At 37.7% G+C, this 18,988-nt stretch overlaps 1 protein-coding gene across 2 annotated transcripts in view; it reads left to right on the top strand.

Annotated features, from left to right (window-relative positions):
- The first annotated feature begins 414 nt into the window (after positions 1-414).
- The window catches only part of LOC111593054, a 51,387-nt gene continuing 32,813 nt past the window's right edge, over positions 415-18,988 (top strand). For both annotated transcript variants that reach the window (XR_002751014.2, XM_023305628.2), the window contains exon 1: positions 415-469. The gene's annotated coding sequence lies outside the window, so the exon portion shown is untranslated. The remainder of the gene's footprint in view (positions 470-18,988) is intronic.

The following is an 18,988-nucleotide window of genomic DNA, read 5'->3' on the forward strand; positions in this document are numbered from 1 at the left end:
CGCCCTTGCTCTTGTCCTCGTGTTTGGCCTCGTGCACGACGTCCTCGTCCTTGTCCTCATCGTCGGCATCAACATCGGCATCCGCCTCGTGTCGCATCGTCTTCCATCGTTCTGGCTTGTCTCGCAATGGCCATCGTTTGGTCGCGTCATTCTCGTTCTCATCGTCGTCGCTGCTGGCCGCACAAAACCAATCTTGGCGCTGCCGTGCAAAGCATCCAGCGAATTACCCCGCTTCAAGCAGCTTCGCGACAACCAGTTGAAGTTATTCGACGCACACACCAGATCCTCTCAAGGCATATACAAATAAAAAATACCAAAAAAAAAAAAAATTATATAAAAAACTTAATAAAAAAAGAAAATTTAAATAAATAATTGATTTGAAGAAATTTCACAATTTGAAGCCAAATTGACTTTTTTAAGTGTGCGATTTGAGTTTAACGGTTAATCTCGCAGTGAATTGATTCTAACGGTGAGCGCAACATTTTCAAATTGCATTTTTTTTATGCTGTGTGTTTAAATCATATATAAAAATATATATCTATTTTTTTTTGTATTTTTTTAATGCCGTTAAGGCGGCAAGGCATAAAAAATGCCAAGTGATAAAAATGAAAGAAAATAAAAAAGAAAAACAAAAACAAAATGAGTTAAAAAATTGGATTTCAGGACATGTTTTGTGCATATATAGATATATATACATATATATTTTTATTTTTTATTACAAATGTTAATTAAATGCATGCGAATGTGTATTTATTTATTTATTTATTGTATAAAGACTTGTTTTCTTATGTTTCTTGCACAAATATAATATTATATTATTAAGTCTTAAAAAACTAAAACAAAATGTTTATATAGGGCAAGTTATAGGATATTCTCTATTATATTCTTTAGTATACATTTTTGAAGTTCATTTTAAGGTTCCAAAGTTCAAATATTCTTCAAGATTACAAATTTTCAAACAATTTTTAGAACAAAGTTGGCTGTATTATAAATATTTATGCTAATTTTTGAGCGAAAGAAAGCTGAAAGAAGCTAAGCTAAATAATATTCAAATTTTCATGAGTTAAATATGAATAATACATTTATCTCAGATATCCATTGAAACATATGATATAACAGCACTATGTTTAGGGACGTTTTTGTAAATGCCTAGATCGAAGAATTTGAGATTATCAGAACTGATAGGCATTACTCATACATATAGATACAAGATTGATATAATTTTATATATACAAATGGTATTCTCTATTGTTCCTATATATGTCTGTAAATTTGTATTATAATTTCGATTTTTTATAGTATTTTTAAGCAGATCAAACTACATATCTTAACTGAAATAAACAGGTTTGTTGCACTCACAAAATATTTATAACATATAATAAAAAATTCTCAAGAATAAAAGATATATAAAATACTTTAAAAATGCTACAAATGATAAAAAATTAAAATGAAGTAAATAAAAATACCAATAAATAAAATGCAAAAGAAACTACTAAAAAATAAAAAGAAACTAAAAATAAAATACATAAGAAATTCCTAAGAAATATAAATAAAAATACTTATAAGAAATTATAAAACCATAAAATAAAGTAAATAAATATTTTAATAAATAAAATATAAACAAAATACTAAAAGTATGATAAAAAAAGTTTAAAAATAAGGTACTAAAAATCTATAAAAAATAGTAAAGAATAAAACTTGAATAAAAATATTAAGGATTAAAATCAAAAATACTAAAAAGCAAATAAAATACAAAAGACATAATTAAATTAATACTTCAAAAGAAAAGCATTAAATAATAAAATATAAAAAAATACTAAAAATAAAGAAAATAAGAATATAAAAAATAATAAATAAAATAAAAAATTATAAAAAGTAAAGTAATTAATAATACTAAAAACAAAAATAAAAAAACATTTATAAAAAATATTATTTTGCTTAATATTTTTAAAAGTATTTTTTAATTTTAATGAAATAAAGAAATACTTAAAGCTAAAAAATAAAAACGAAAAATAAATATACAATGTAAATGCAATAATAAATATAATAATATAACTATATAATATAAATACTTCAACATTAAAATGCTCTAAAAATATAATTGATAATTGGCAATAATATTAGAAGTATTTATATTATTACTTACTATTATATTTATATTTTATTTTTAAGAACTTGTAATTGTATTGTATTCTGTGTATATATATTTATGTATCAATTAGTTTTTCTGGTTGATTGCATTATGCAACCACGCACATATCATAGCGATTTCTGATGAACTTCATGCGTTTATGGCAGATAAATGAAATTCCGGGAAACAAAGAGAGCTGAGCTAAGTTTGGTTTGGCTCTATCATCTGCAGATTTAGCTAGCGACTACGCTAATCTCATTGCCTTGCTACTCTGCTCTAACCATTTGAGGACTCGATGGTTCGAGTTCAATGAGGAGAGAGCATAATTGTAACTTTTTATTAAGATTTAAGGACTTAAATTGGGAAATTGATTGAAATTATAAAACTTTATTTTCAATCGAATTTCAATTGATTGGATCTATTAATGGAGAGTCATAAAAATGTTGAAGTTTTTCTGGTGAACGCTAAGCGCGGAATGCGTTGAGCTAATTGCCAATTGGCCGAACAGTTATGGCTAAGTGCGATGAGCACAGAGAAGAAAGAAAATGGTAAAAATTGCGACAATTTTTTCGCTGCAGCCAACCGAAATTGAAATTTGTTCAAAATCAATTTCTGTTTGCCTGCATGTTTTTATGTTTGATTTTTTATTTTTATTTCTTATTTTTATTTTGTTGTGGAGCAGCTTAAAGGCTTACAGTAGTATTTGTAGATTGGTTATGGAATCGCGAATTAATTGTTTACTGTCCATGCGCGCGCTGCAGCTACAAATCGAAACTTATTGCCTCCGGCTCGACCGCATCCACAATAAATGACATTTTATTGCACTGCCCAAAAACGTATGTAGCTTACTGTAACTACATGTGTGTGGGTGTGGGTGTGGGAGTGTGTGTGTGGGCGTGTGTGTGTGCGTGCAAATATAAAAGTTCTCGAAAGTGATTTATAAACGATTTAATGCGTTGCCGCTTCAGCTGCTTTGGCTGCTGCTGTTGCTTGTGGCAGCTGTTGCAGTTGCTGCTTTTGCCATTTTTTTTGCCATCAAATTAATTGTCTGTTAAACATTTTGCAACATTTTGCAGCGAACCCAAAGGCCAATTGGCCAGTGGCAAAAATATAAATAAAGAACAGAAAGAAATTTGCAAAAAAGTAAAAGCTCAGCCAGAAAGTCAGCAACAGTAGCGCATATTAATAATAATAAAGAAAATAAAAGCAGCGTAAAGTAATATAAATAAAAAGCGGAAAGCTAAAAGACAGAGAGAATGGGAGGGGGCGGGGCTTGGAGGTTGAGCAAAGCAAGGAAGCCAAAGTGTCAAGTAAGCAAACATTTAATTTTGATTTATTATTAATTTTCACGCAGCACGCACACAAATAGACCAGACCCCGAAAAGCAAGCTGCACGCCCCTTGGCCACGCCTTCAGCCTTCAGCCGTCAGGCTGCTGCTGTCTCGTTTGAAACCATAATAGCTTAATGTTTATTTTGTTTTTGTTTGCCTTTGGTTTGTTTGTCTTTTAAATTTGCACTTTTTTCGCTTATTTTTTTCGGTTATTTTTTTTGGCTTTATTTTATTTTGATTGCCAAAGCGGAAATGGAAATAGTCAGGCGTTTAGAAACCTTTAGCAGGCGGCCACGAAAATATTGTAATTACTATTTTCCATTAGTTGAGAATTTGGTGGCCCAACAACAACAAGTCAAAAAGGAGTAGCAAAAAAAAAAGTAAAACGAAACAAAAAAGACAACAAAACGTTTCACACACGCGCGCCAGCAAAGAGACAAAAAGTGTAGCATACAAAAAGGGGCAGAAATATCAAAAAAAAGTGTAAAATAACTGCGGGTGCTCTAGTGGGGAGTGCGCGACTAGCAGCTATCCTCACTCACAATGATACCCTGCTCGATGTCCTATTACTTCGCTCTGGCTCTTCTGAAGGCTTTCACAGTTGAGCACAGTTGCAACGCTCTGCAGCTTGATATCGATTTTAATCGGTTCCACTAAAATTTATTGACAATCTAACACTTGCTCTGCTGCTCAAATTTCAGTTCGTTAGCTCTAGAAACTGTTGCGATTGCTGCCGCCGTCTACTATCAGTTAACTTAAATTTCAAGCATTTACCATTTAATTGTTGAGTCAAGTTCTTGAAACTTCTAGTTTCGATAACGATTTCATTAACAGCATTCGATAATCTCGCAGATACTTGTTCTTGAAGCTCCTGAGGCAGATCGAAAATGACTTGACTAACCATGCCTTTCTTTGATTCAAAACCTTAGATCGATTTTATATCGATTCCATGAACATTTATCGATAATCTAACACAAACTGGCTTTGTATTGTATTCAAATTGAAACTGTCAACTCGGCCAGCCGCAGCCCCTGCGGGCATCTAAAATAGATTCAGAGTCCAAGCCATATACCCAAAATTTACATTTACTATGCGGGCTCAGGGTATACGACATAAAATGAAAGTGGCGCAAAGTTGTGCAAAAACGTGCGTTTATTTGCGTAAAAACTTGCTACGCTTCACTTCGGCTTCCCTTGCTGCTGCCAGTTGTCTGCTCCCTTTGCTGCCGCTCAACAGCTGCCTAAGCGCCCGCTCCCGCGCCTTTTTATTGCCCCTTGCTCCCACTGCCTTTTGGTGTTCGCATTCTGTGCGATTTTTTGTGTGTCATAGATAACGGGACGCGTTCGGGTGCGATACTTGAGCTGCTCGGCCCGCGCTTCCTCCTCTGTCTTGTTCGCTGGGGCTCTTCGTCGCTCACGTCCCCATCTCTCTGTCTCCCTCTCTCCCTTGCTTTGGCGTATGTGCGTACGTTTGTTGGCTTAAATTTTGGTTGCTAGAAAAAAGTTTTAATCCCGCTTTTGTATCTCTCTCAGGCGGACAGCTGTGGAGACTCGCCCAACAAGTTTCGCCTCTTGCCTGGCTGCCTTTTATCGCTGCTGCTGCTGCTATTTTTTTTTTTTTTTTGTTATTTAATGTTTATTTTTGTTATCGTCATTGTCGTCTTTGTCTTTGTCTTTGTCGTTGTCGCTGTCTTCCTCTTTGTCTTCGGCATTTCTTTTAATGATGTTCGCAGTCTAGATCCAAGGCTTTAATTGTATTGATTAAATGCCAAATTGCGCTGCGTAACAGAAGTAAAAAAGTAAAATAAAAACAAATACAACAACGGACTAGAGCACAAACAAAATGAAAGCAGAAGCCAACATTTAATTGTTATTAAACAAGCGCACAATAATTACTATGATTAAAAACGAAATGCCACGAATGGACATTCACAATAATTAGCCCGATGGACGCTCAGGTGTTTAATTAAAACTAATAGAGCCGACCAGGGACAGCAGCGAAAGGCCGAGCACACGATACCGAAGACGCCAAAGTCACCGAAGACACCGAAGCGCAGCCAATTTCAACGTGTAGCAATTAACAGCTCTGACATTAAAGCCAAGGCAACAGCGCCAGACGCTGCTGCGACAATTAATATCGATGTCAGTGCAACAGTAAAAGTAGCAGTAACAGTTGTAGCAGCATCAGCTGTGTCACTAACAGCCAGAGATATAGATTCAGATTAGACTTACAGATACAGATACAGATATAGATATAGATATAGATATAGATATAGATATAGATATAGATATAGATATAGATATAGATATAGATATAGATATAGATATAGATATAGATATAGATATAGATATAGATATAGATATAGATATAGATATAGATATAGATACAGTTTGAGATACAGATAAAAATCCAAATATAGGCACAGTTCGATATACAAATATATAGACAGACATATCAATATATATATATTTATATATATATATAGATACAGATACAGTCTGAGGTATAGATACAGATTACAGCTATATAAACAGATACAAATATAGATATATGTATATAGATACATATACAGCATATAAAAATATAGATACAGTTTGAAGTACAGATACAGATAGTCTGCGATATAGATACACAAACAGCTTAAGATACAGATACAGATACAGTTGATGGTAGAGATACAGATATATCAACAGATAAATATAGATATAGATACAGAAAGACATAGATAGATATAGATACAGATACAGATAAAGCTTGAAATGAAGTTTAAGATACATATCTATGTCCAATTATAGATATAGTAGGATATACAAATACAAAGATAGATCTGCATATATATATAAACAGATTACAGATATAGATGCAGACACAGATGCAGATACAGTTTGAGCTGTAGATAAGGTCTGAGATAAAGACGCAGATATAGTTGGAGTTACAGATACAGAAATCTTTACAGTGTGATGTTTAGATACAGAGATAGATACAGTTGGAGTGCAGATGTATCTGAAATAGAAATGTAGATGGAGATACAAATACTCACATGTTTATACACAGATCAGATACAGCATGGGCTATAAATACGGATTAAATTTATAACTGCAGATAAAGACACAGATGCAGATACAGTTTGGGATAAGGTCTGAGATGTAGATGCAGATATAGTTTTAGTTACAGATACAGATATATAGAGAGAGATACAGATACAGCTATTTTGACAGATGCAGTCTGAGCTTGAGACTCAGATACAGATACAGTTTAAGATACAGATACAAAAACAGTTTAACTAGCAGAAACAGAAGACAATATTGAAGTCTGGCCAGGTGTATATACATATACACACACACACACACACACATATATATATATATAAATATTTATAAATATTTATATAGCTGCATAGGGTCAATGACACTGGCCAGCTTGTGAGGCTGGCAAGACGACAGACGCAGCTACACAATCACAATAAATTCAGACTTTTAGCTTGACTGAAGACTCAGTTGCAAGTTCGCAAAGTGTGGCAGCTGCTGCTTGGTCGTTCGCAGCTGCTGCTCCCTGTTGTTGTCCGATGCCTGTGGCGTTCAGCTCAATCGCCCTCCATTGGCGCGGACTGAGAGTTAGCCATGCACCGTCTGCTTGCCAGCGGGAATAGATTTACGCAACTGTGTGTTAGCCCAGTTGCATTAGCAGGCAAGTCTGAGTCAGTAGGAAGATGCTAAACTTTTAAATACTGATAGCATGGTCTTCGCCTATTAGCTGAAAATGAGCACGAGCAAGCAAAGTTAAATAGGCCAGCGAGCTAGAGCTGAACAGTTGAACCTTTTTGGACCTTGCAGCTGCAGGATCTAGCCTGAGGCGAGAGCTAGTTGTGTGAGGAGTAGTGTGGCTTGAGATTCGGACTCAGATTCGATGCAGTTAAGTTCCTCAAGCTTTGTTGTTATCATTGAATAATTTCCATTTGAAATTCCAGCTAAGGCAAGGCGAATTCTTTTTTAACGTATTTAATTAATTCTATTTTGTATTTATACTTTGGCCAGCAATAGGCACAAGACGTCGGTGCTTGGGCAAGTTTTCAAGTTTTCCAAGCGACGCGCGCTGGCTCTTTCTGTGGGGTCGCTGCTTGCAGATTTTCAGCTCATAAGCAATACAAATTTAAAATCTATGTGTGTGTGTGTGTGGGTGGTGGGTGGCTGGAGCGCCAGCTCATCGAATCGTTTCGGCTTACGCGTTGCCTCGCACCCGCCCATGCTGCTGGCCGGAGGCAACGGATGGCATTTTAATCAAGCTGGCAACTTGTGGCAGCAACAACAACAACTACACTTAATTCTCACCTGACTGAATGCAACATGCAACTCCTCGCAGCCGGCCATTGGAAGTGCATAAATCTTGGGGCATGGGATTGCAGCTGCCGCTGCCGCTGCCGCTGCCACAGCCATTGCCATTGTCACAGACATGGCCACAGCCAGCAGCAACACTAAGCTGACACAAAATCTCATTACGTTAGGGAGCGTCACATGAGGCGTGTGCTACGTGTGCCAACAGTCGCCCCCTCGCTCTCTCTGCAGCTCGACAGCTGACAGCTGACAGTGTCTATCGATGGCCTGCACTTTAATATTGCCATTGTCAAAAAATTCTTTTGCCAACTTGTTTTGCATGCATCTTTGCAGTTTTACAATACAGTTAATCCGTTTCATCTACCTTCAGCTGCCTCCACTTTGCTTTCATGCCAAATGTCAGAAATCAAATATTCTCAACTATTTGATTCAGCTGCTTCCCTATTCTGGGACACATATTGATTTCCTTTCAATTATGGCTCAAGCTCTTAAATAACAAAGAAATGTTTGCGTTTTTCTTTCATGCGCGCTAACGAACTGAAAGGAGTATATTGGTTTTGTATCAGTCTGGACTGGAGACTTGAAATTTACATGGTCTGTGTTAAGAGATGCTTATGTTGCTGCAGACTTGGGAAGAGACTTGAAAGATTATTTATATATATATATATATATTTATATTTATATATATATATATATTTTTTTTTATATATATATATATATGTTTATATATATTTACCTATGCATATATATATTTTTAATCAAAAACTATATCTTTCAAAGTTTTGCCAGCCTTGAGTTTGGTAAGCCTACAGCTGGCCTACAATTTTCATCATTGAGACTGTGTTTCGCTTGTGTTTCTCTAAGCCTTTTGTTCAAGCATTAAAATGCTATTGAAGGCCAGCTCATTTGAATCTTTTTAGCTGCAACCTTGATGCCTTCAGCTTGGGCACCCTGGGCCATAGAGATACGTTTTGTTGGTTGAATATGCCTGGCTCGGACTGCAGCAAAGATCAGATTGAAATAATATCTTAAGCTTAAATTTAAAATAATTTTATACAATAATTAGTAAATTATAAACATTTATTTAGGATTTCTTTTGTACTTTCTGTATGACAAAAGGTGAGCGCAAATTTAAATAGGGCAGAACACAGAGCAGTTAGTGTAGGTTGTCTAGCAGTGGAGCTGCTGCGTGGCTCCATGTGGCCTGGAAATCTCTCAAGAGACGCCAAGCTCTATTTTCAAATAACTGTATAATGTTGCAGCTGCCAAGGCCGCCGCTCAGTGTAAGCCAAAGTGTAAGCCAAATGTGAAGAATTTTTTAGTTAAAACTTGATTTAATATGCAATAGTTTAGCACATTTGTTCTGCATTTATGAAACTATTATTAACTCATCATAGAAGTTGCTAAATATATTTAAAAGTGAGTTAGAAATTTCGAAAAAATATTTCGAATTTCTAATGGAAGTGGCTTGACTTGAGAGCTGTGAACTGGCTGCTGCTGCTGCTGCGGCTGCTCTGTAATTTATTTTATTGTTATTATTATTTGTTGTTGTTGCTGTTGCTGTTTTAATTCCGTTTGCCTGGTGCTTAGACGCCGCTGCCCTTAAGCCAATAAGCTCGCATTAAAGCTTAAGCGAGCATACGCCCAGCGCTAAAGGGGCAACTCGAGTCGTAGGGTCAGAGGCGGTAGGCGGGCTGTTAGGGGGCTTTTGTGGCATGGCGAGTCCGCTCATTGGCTTTCCCCATTCGATTTGTCTCTGGCTGGCGCTTGGGAGTTTGCTAAATTACGAGCGATTTATTAAGCTGTCGGCCTGGTTCTTGTTGTTGCGGGCTATTAACTCGCCGGAATTGCACGTAAAGAGCACAGCGGCGGGGCGTGGCCGCAGCCCTAATAGACAAATACAAACACAATGCAATTATTTGTTTTGGCACCCAATGGCCCCGCCCAACAACAAACAAGAACCAGGCAAAAAGAAATGCGAAAAGAAAGCGAACTGTGGCCGTGGCCATGGCCGTGGCGGAGCAGCGATTCAGGTTTATGTTTTATGCAATTAAAACTTGAGTGAAAATTAAGAAATTAATTAATTATATTTATCGATAACGAACGCAGCCACGCAGCAGCGCAGCCAACTCAATGAAAGTTGATTTTTCTCATTACCGACTCCATCAGGGGCACGTGCACATAATAGTCTTTCTATGGACTCTAAAGAAATTCAAAGAGGGAAATTCAATTTTCTTTCGCCTGCCATCGATTGGCAACTGGACAAAGGTAACAACGGCCGCTGCAGGTGCGACAGCAGCATATTCTAATTTCAATTCCATTTCGATTACCATGCTAAATAATGGCCTTAGTATATATAAATATTCCTTCGATTCTCCATATACCTCAATCAGAAATTGTGATTAGAATAAATTCGCTTTTTTCCATAGCATTTGCTTTGTGAATGGATAATTGAAATTTTTCGATTATTATTTTATTTAAATTAACTTTTAGTTTCTTTGAACAAGCTAAAATTCTATGAAGACTTCTGGGGCAGCATCGTCAAGATGTGGTAAGATATAGGCTTACTTGGCATAGTTCAGAGTTTCGTTAAGATTCGCCATGATTCGATAAGATTCGTCAAGATATAGACTGCTTTAGTATAGACAAGCTTGGAGTTTCGTTAAAATTCGTCAAGATTCACCATGATTTGTCAAGGTTTGTCAAGATTCGTTAAGATTCGTTAAGTTATAGACTGCTTTAGTATAGAAAAGTCAAGATTCACTATGATTTGTCAAGGTTCGTCAAGATTCATTAAGATTCGTTAAGTTATAGACTGCTTTAGTATAGAAAAATTTAGAGTTGCCTCAAGATTCGTCAAGTTTTGTCAAGATTCCTCAAGATATAGGTGGACTGAGTATAGATTTGTTGTGAGGTTGGTGATGATTCGTCAAGTTTTGTCAAGATTCGTAAAGATTCCTCATTCGTGACGATTTGACATGATATATGTGAACTGGGTATAAAAATGTTTAGAGTTTCGTCAAGATTCAACAGTATTCGTCATTATTTGCCAAGTTTCGTCAAGTTTCGTTAAGATGCGTTAAGTTATAGATTAATTTAGTATAGACAAATTTGGAGTTTCATAAGGATTCGTTAAGGTTCGTCAAGTTTTGTCAAGATTCGTTAAGATATAGACTGCTTTAGTATAGAAAAGTTTGGAGTTTCGTTAAAATTCGCCAAGATTCAAAATGATTTGTTAAGGCTCGTCAAGATTCGTTAAGATTCGTTAAGTTATATGCTGATTTAGTATGGAAAAATTTGGTGTTTCATCAAGATTCGTCAAGTTTCGTTAAGTTTCATTAAGATTCGTCAAGATTCGTTAAGTTTTATATACATTCGTTAAGACTCATCTATATAGATGAGATATGTCAAGATATGGCCTAATTTAGCTTGAAAAACTTCAAGGCTTAAGAGGAGCAAAGCTTTTTGATAGGAGCAATTGTTGAAAATAATATATCTGGGGGACGTATTTTCAAGGCTTTTTGAAATTGTACGAAAGTCATGAGCGATAGGGCGCATCAGAGTTTCAACGAAACATTTTCATATTCAAGAAAAATTAGTGCAGAGAAATTTTGATGGGGTTCATGTAAATGGAATAGATTTAAATATATATATATTATATATATATATATATATATATATATATATATATATATATATATATATATATATATATATATAAATATATATATATATATATATATATATATATAATGTTTTTTTATATTTGAATTATTTGCTATTTATTTCATTAAATCAATAAATATCAATTTTTCGAGCTGGCTTATGGCTCGTCCCAGACGTCGTGCAATGAATAGCAATTTACATCTTTTTGGATTCGCCTGAACAAAGTTAAGAAAAAATCAATTCAATAATTGAATAGGGCCTGTTGTGTGTGTGTGTGTGTGGAAGGTCGAGTATTTGTGACATAATTCCAGGTACCTTAAAGTCCAGCAGCTACACCTGGAGCACGCTCACTCGCCTAGGTCTCACTGCTATAATTGCGCTGAGATTAGTAGTTGAACTATTATTCTTATTACATGCAAGTTTCTGAGGTCTACAATTCATCGGCGAGCAGTTGGTAAATGCTTTTCCCGTTCCTTTCGAATTAATAGATAAAATTTCTTGCACAATTTGCTGGGCTAAGGCGTTAAAGAGACGCTCGACACCAGTGGCTATGGCATACATATATAAATATATGTGTGTATGTGTGTGTGTGTGTGTGTATAGGCGTCTGTAGGTGTGTATAGCGCCACACACGCACAGCTGGAAGCCAGAAGACGCCATTATTGGCAACGTAGTTGTCGACTTGTTGCGTCGCTTCTTTTTTTTTTCTTTTGCTTTTGCTTTGCTTTGCTTTGCTTTGCTTGCAGACGTCGCGACGCCGTCGTGCACTTAAAGAAAATTCCGCACGGTGTTGCTCTCACACGACCAGCCACCCAGCCACCCACCCCCCCGCACACACACACACACACATTCATAAATGCTAATAAAGCCAGTAGCTGGGGCAGCAGGCGCTGACACGTAGCTGCCCATCTGGCATATTTGTTAGCCACCGTTTTGTGGCGTCTTAAAAGCTTTTGCGCTGCTTCGATTTGAGGCGCGTTTAATTAAGCAGTTCCACATGCGCTTAGTGCATGCAGCTACAGCGTGCACATGCTTCAAAGCAATTAAAGGCCACGGCGCGGTTTTATTTGCACATTGCGTATACGCAGCGTAAAATGCCAAAGAAATTGCGCCTCGCTCGACTTTCACTGTAAGCCCGGCGTTTAAATTAAGCTCAAATTTGACAGCTATTTGACAGCCGAACAGACTGCCCAGGCCCAGGCCACGCCAGGCCAGTCTCTGGGCTGGCTGTGGTGGGGCCGGCGGACGTTTGGCTTGTGGCTGCACTTTTGAGGTTAGCCAAGCCGGGCTGAGCAATCCACTGTTGCCCTGGCCAAAGTTGCCAGCAGCAGCCTTGAAAGGTCAAAAAGTTGCCATCAACTTCAAACTGTACACTGTTTAGCTGCTCCAGCCATGCATCAATTATTTAAAATGAATCATTGTCTATGCCACATGGACTTTAACTCGCTTAAGTGTGGAATGTCCTGCTGCAGTTATGCTTAACATTTGCCTACCGCCCTGCCTCTGCTGCAGGTCTCTCAGTTGTCATCTTTCGATGACATTTAGCAAGAGAAAAGCTCTTTAGCTTAGCACAAATATTAAATGGAATAATGCTGGGAGCTGGCCAGGGGCAGGGGTGAGGGGGGCGTAACGCTTGGCCAAATGTCAAATTTAAGTGGTTTTGTTACAACTAAATTTATTTTCAAATTCAACAAGGGCTTTTTGCAATTGCAAATGCTTCGAAGGGGGCCGCAAATGGGCGGCGCAGAGGCTGGAGGCTGGCCAGGGCGGAGCTAACGACATGGAGCATTATCGATTCGAGCATGGTCATGTGGTTAATTCAATTCAATGTGGCTCGCACAATTTAACACGAATTGTTCGCTGTCAAATTTGCGAATTATATAACAATCAAATAATTTTAGTAACTCGCTTGCTGCCATAAGAAAAAAGGGGCCACAAACATTTCTTTCTATATAGTATATATAGCAGCTGTCAATTGCAGTTCGAGATTTCGACTGCCGTTCCCTGCTGCCCCCACTCGCTCTTTCCATTTCTCTCTCTGTCTTTAGCGTAATTTTTACCCACTTTTAAAGCGACATTTCTTGGCTGCGCCTGGCTTTAACTGTGACACGGCAAAAAGTTGTAACCGTCGCACCGCTCAGCCCTCGCTCAAAGCGCAGAAGACGTGGAAATGGCAGAAATATATAAAAAGTTGGCAAAGCAACAAGCTGCGATGGTGACGATGATGGGAATGAAACAAATTTGTGGGTAACGGCAATGGCTTTATATGGTCACAGTTGCCTGGGGTCTCCTCTCACTCATCCGCTCACCCGCTCACCCGCTCACTCATTCTCTCTCCCTCTCGCTGGCTCACTCTCTCGCTCAGTATCAGTAGCTGCGTCTCTGTTGCGCTGCTGTGTGATTCTCCCTTTTTTGTTTTCTCTGCATGTGTCTCAGTTGTGTTCCTGCCTGCCTGTTGCGCATTTTGCGTGTCGCTTTGTGTGCGGCTCAGTTGCTTACAGTTTCAGTCAATGCCAGCCAATGGGGCTGTGCGGGGCAGAGGTGTTCAAGGGCAGGTAGCTGGGTGGCTGGGTGGCTGGGCTGCAGGCAAACATTCCAAAATGTCGCTTTCTTTCTTCTTTCTTTTTATTTTATTTTTTTTATAACAAGGAGAAAAAATATAAAGAAAAATTCTGCTTGAATGTCTGCCTAGTTGTCCAACTGACGTCTATTCTATCGCCTCGTTGTGTTTGCTGCTGTGGCAACAATTTGAGAAATAACTCTGGCAATGCTAGCGCGCAACTTTTGTGAGCCCCTTGCCGAAAACGAAAAAGAAAATACACACACACACACACACAGGCACCCGCTCACTAATGCCAATGGGGAGCAATACCAATAGAAGTTGCGCCACTGAGCGCCATGGCGTAACAGATACACAAACTTAACTTAACTGAGTGTGTAAGCAATACACAAGCGACGAGCTGAAAATTGTAAGAAAACGCAAGTGTAATATAAGACGGGGTGAGCGGGTGCGTGCACGTATGTGTATGTATGTGTGTGTGTGTGTTGGGGGGCTTTTTGGTGTAGCCCATTATCACTGCCCCAGCGCCCAGCTGTGTTTCAACTTAAGTAACATTCCACGTTGCGAGGACGACTTCGTCGTTTTTGCAAAAGTTTGCATACACACACACACACACACGCACACACACACATTTATATGTATGTTATATAGTACAATACAGTGCAGGTCAATGGTATATGTACAATGTACTAAAGACTTTCAAAGTGTTATACAAACAGTTATTGAATCACATGTTATCCACATGTGCTTGGCGCTTGAAAAGCCCAAGTTTTCTCTGTTTGCTATTATTAATGTATATAATATCTGCTTTATGTAGATACAAGATCGACTCCAAGTCACTCAGGTGCCAAGCCAATAAATGTGTGTAAAGTAGAATATGTGATGTTAGACTAAAATCTTAAATACTTTTTGTTTTTTCTCTGTTTAGTAGGCACTACTATTTTTATGAACAACTGCATTTGATGAGTTTTTCTTGCTATTTATGTTAATTTTAATATTTATTTCAAAATGTTTACAAAATAATGTGTTTATCTTTAAATTGTGTTATTTAATATAATATTTTTATACTAATATTTTTTTAAACAAATCTAATCCATATTCGCACTACTATTTTTATGAACAACTGCATTTGATGCATTTTTCTTGCTATTTATGTTAATATTTATTTCAAATTGTTTTCAAAATAGTGTGTTTATCACTAAATAAAATAAATAAATAAATATCTAATATATACTGCTCAGTTGCACTATTATTTTTTTTATCAAATCCAGTTCTGAGTCGCACTACTATTTTTATGAACAAATCTAATCCATATCGCACTACTATTTTTATGAACAACTGCTCATTGGCACTACTATTATTTTGAACACATCTAGTACTGCGTCGCTGTACTATTTTTATGAACACAGCTGTATATAGTTAGAGTTAGTTCTGACCAGTTGAGTTATATTAGATATATTATTTGATTTGATTAACAAGAATTTCTTAAATATGTATCATTAAATACATTTTATTGACCGCAAACAAATTAATTTATAAACTAAATGTCTTCATATAAGCAACACAATTGCCTTAATCTTCATAGATTTTATTTTTGCTGCAATTCAAGCTCTAACATAATTTTCTATAGAGTATTGTTGGGTCGGTTGGCAGCTGGCGTTTGTAAAGTTTTTTAATTGCTTAATACGGCGCTTGTTCTTTTTGTTGAATTTTCAGATTTTGTTGTTGAACTTTTGCTCGCAACAATTATTAACTAATTAAGTCAAGTTGGCTTTGTAGTTTGCGGGTTTTCAACTTTCTTTGAACTTGGTTTTTTCGCTTAGAGAATTTGGAAATCTTTGTGCGAATCAAACATTTGCCAATGCCATATTAAAAGATAATTTCATTCTGTTTATTTTGTTGTGCGTCCCAGCTAAATTACTCGTTCATTAGCCAAATTCATTTTATGTGAACTCTTTTTGCTTTTTTTCTTTCCTTCTTTACTGTGTTTTTTTTTTTTTTGATTTTTATTTTCACTTTCTGCTCAGCCAATTTGGCGGATTTGCTTCCATTCAATTGTGTTGAGCGCTGTGTATATACTTACTTCCATAGCTGTGTGAGTGTGCGTGTGTGTGTGTGAGTGTGAGTGTGTGTGTATTAGTGCTCTACTCAAAAGCTGCCTTTTGTGATTTCTCGTTGCGCGCGCTCCATGGCGCTTACAATCATCAAAATTTATAAGCAAAGTTAAGCAAGGCAAAGGGAAAGGCAAATATTTTTCAAAGTTAGCCCCGCGCTCAGTGCGCGCAAACTAAATCAACCCAAAGCCAGTTCGTTTTGGGTTCGCTTTAGAGTGGAAGGGTTTTGGGCAGCGCTTGGATTAAGATGCTTTGCTGCTGTGTAGGTTAGCGGGTGGCCCGGCTGGGCGGCCTTGCCTTGCGGTTCTTTCATTATGACTAAAAACCCCTAAAAGCAAAGTCTGGCTGCTATGATGACGATGATGACGTTGCTGATGATGATATGGGGGAGCTGAAGTTGGAGATGCCCGTCGAACTACAACAATTTGTGATAAAAATTTCAACAGATTTGCTGCTTTTTTTGCTTTTGCTTTTTTGGTTTTGCAATTATTTTTAGGGATCAATAAAATAAGTTTAAAAATAGCTAACTCTGTGTGTGTGTGTGTGAGTGAGTGAAAGGGAACATTGCATGCATGGAGAGAGAGCGAGCGAGAGAGAGGGAAAGTTAGTGCAAGTTTGATAAAGATAGCTGAGCCAGTAAAAAGGTTGCTGCCGCCTTTGCGGGCAGTCGGGCAAGGTCAGTCACAAAAATCAGGCAACAGGCAACAGGCAACAGGCAGCAGGCAGCATTCAGCTGAAGAAAAATCAAGTTTAGGCAACTTTATTTACTCAATTAGTTGTTTTTGTTATTTGCTGGTTCGCTGGCTTCGTTAAGGCGACTTGATGACCAACCAGACACAGCAAATGTGCTGAAAGGGGCCAAATGCTGGCTGCTGGCTGCCGGCTGCTGGGCGCGGCTGGGAACTACCACACTAATTGGCTTAGAGCGACAAGCGAAAATTAACTTTTATTTTCAGCTTGAGCTGCCTTTGCAATAATGTAAAATAAAATTTTCCATGCCCATCAAGTAAAAAGTTAACAAAGCCAAAAAGTTGCCCACAGCAACGGCAACGGCAACGGCAACGGCAGCGGCAGCCGCAGCCGCCGCACCAGCTGAAAGCGGGTGAGAGAGCGAGAGAAATCGGTAAAATCAACAAAATACACGCAAGATAAACACGGCCATAGCCACAGAGCTAAGAACACAAAAGCAAACGCCGATTCGCATTGAGGACTCGCCGCATTGCGTATCCGACCTGTTGGTTATTTGGTCGTTTGCCCGGTTGCTTGGGCGCCTATAAGTGCCACTTGGCAATGAGCACTGGCCCCACAGCTGGTTTTTGTGAGCGCTTGAGTCTGAATTTATGTCAGCTAAATTGCAATATCAATAAGCGACCTTGCCCTCTCTCTCTCTCTCTCACTTGCTGGAGCTGAACAATGGAAGTTGAAGTGCTCGAGGGCCAGCTCTTAATGGCAAATGCGCCAAATGCCAATATTATTTTAAATGCATATTCATATTTACATGTCTGTGTGTGCGTGGGTATGTGTGGTGGAAAACACCTGTTAGCTGATATACGAGCAGCAGGCAATACAAACTCTCAAGTAAACATATTAAAATTGAGCTGTTGGCAGAGCAAACATTGAAGTAACACCGCACTTTACACTAGGTATATATATATATATATATATATACATAAATATATTACATAAATAAGTCTAAGCACCCAACCTCCAAGTAGACTCAAGTCATAACGCACTGCAATCGACATTACCGACTGTTAAATACTGTGACCGTTAGTCAAACGGGCAAAGCTCTAAGCCTATAAGCAGTGTCACTATGAATGGCTATTGTGGTAATCTGAAAAGAAGTTCCCTTCATATCCTCCATTTATCATCGGCTATCAAATTGATTTATTTCTGTGAGCTCGATATACCCCGCTTTGCGTTACGTACAGCGCATGACTACACTTTAAATTTAGTTATTTTGTTCCTCCAGCTCTCCGCCCTGTGTACATTTAACATCCAGCTATCGATTTACGGTCTCTCCCCCCCATTGCCGGCTACAAGCGTGTGTGCCATAAGTGCAAGCATTAAAAAACTTTTTATTACAAAATATAATAGTTAGTGTTCGGTCGGTTCTTATTTATTTTACCTATTACAACTTTTGCCAAGCGGAGCTGTTTGTAATGCACTTTTCTCTGCTCGAGTAATGCACTTCTCCTCTCAACTGCTTCGATTGGACCACGAGTTGACTTCATATGGCCACGAGTCGATTGAAATTGATAGCCAAACCTTAAATATTCCGTTGATAGCTTCAAATGTCTAAGCTTGCAGTCTCAGTGGGGCGTATAGATATTTATATATATCTGTGTTTAAGTATATAACAGATGCTATATTTTTCTAATCGAATCAGTTTTGAGCTGAAAATTATATATATTTGCTGGCGACTTTTTATGCCCTCGTTGAACATGCGAATTGGGAGTAAAATGGTTTTTGTTCATGCCTGAAACAGGCAAAAGAAGGCGTGGCAGCTGCCATAAAGTATATATATTCTTGATCAGGATCCACAAGAGAGGCAATATAACCATATAGCTTTATACTTTCATATATATATTCCTGCATTATGTGGGCTTTTCTCGATAATTCGTTCCATTTACATATTATCGATAAGAATCGATCACTTTATTTTGTTTTTTCAGTTTAAATTAAATGAATGCAAAGACTGCAAATAAATTTGAAACACTAAAGACTTGCCCTTTGTTGCATAAGCACACCTGACTGTCAGGTCACTCTGCCAATTTGATTAACAAAGTTCATCTAGAAGAGAAGTTATTCAACAATTAAGTGCCCATAGTAAAGGGCAGGCAGTCGCTGCGGTA

Source organism: Drosophila hydei, unplaced genomic scaffold (assembly GCF_003285905.1).
Source record: "Drosophila hydei strain 15085-1641.00,03,60 unplaced genomic scaffold, DhydRS2 tig00000426-arrow-arrow-pilon, whole genome shotgun sequence".
Classification (NCBI taxonomy): Eukaryota; Metazoa; Arthropoda; class Insecta; order Diptera; family Drosophilidae; genus Drosophila; species Drosophila hydei.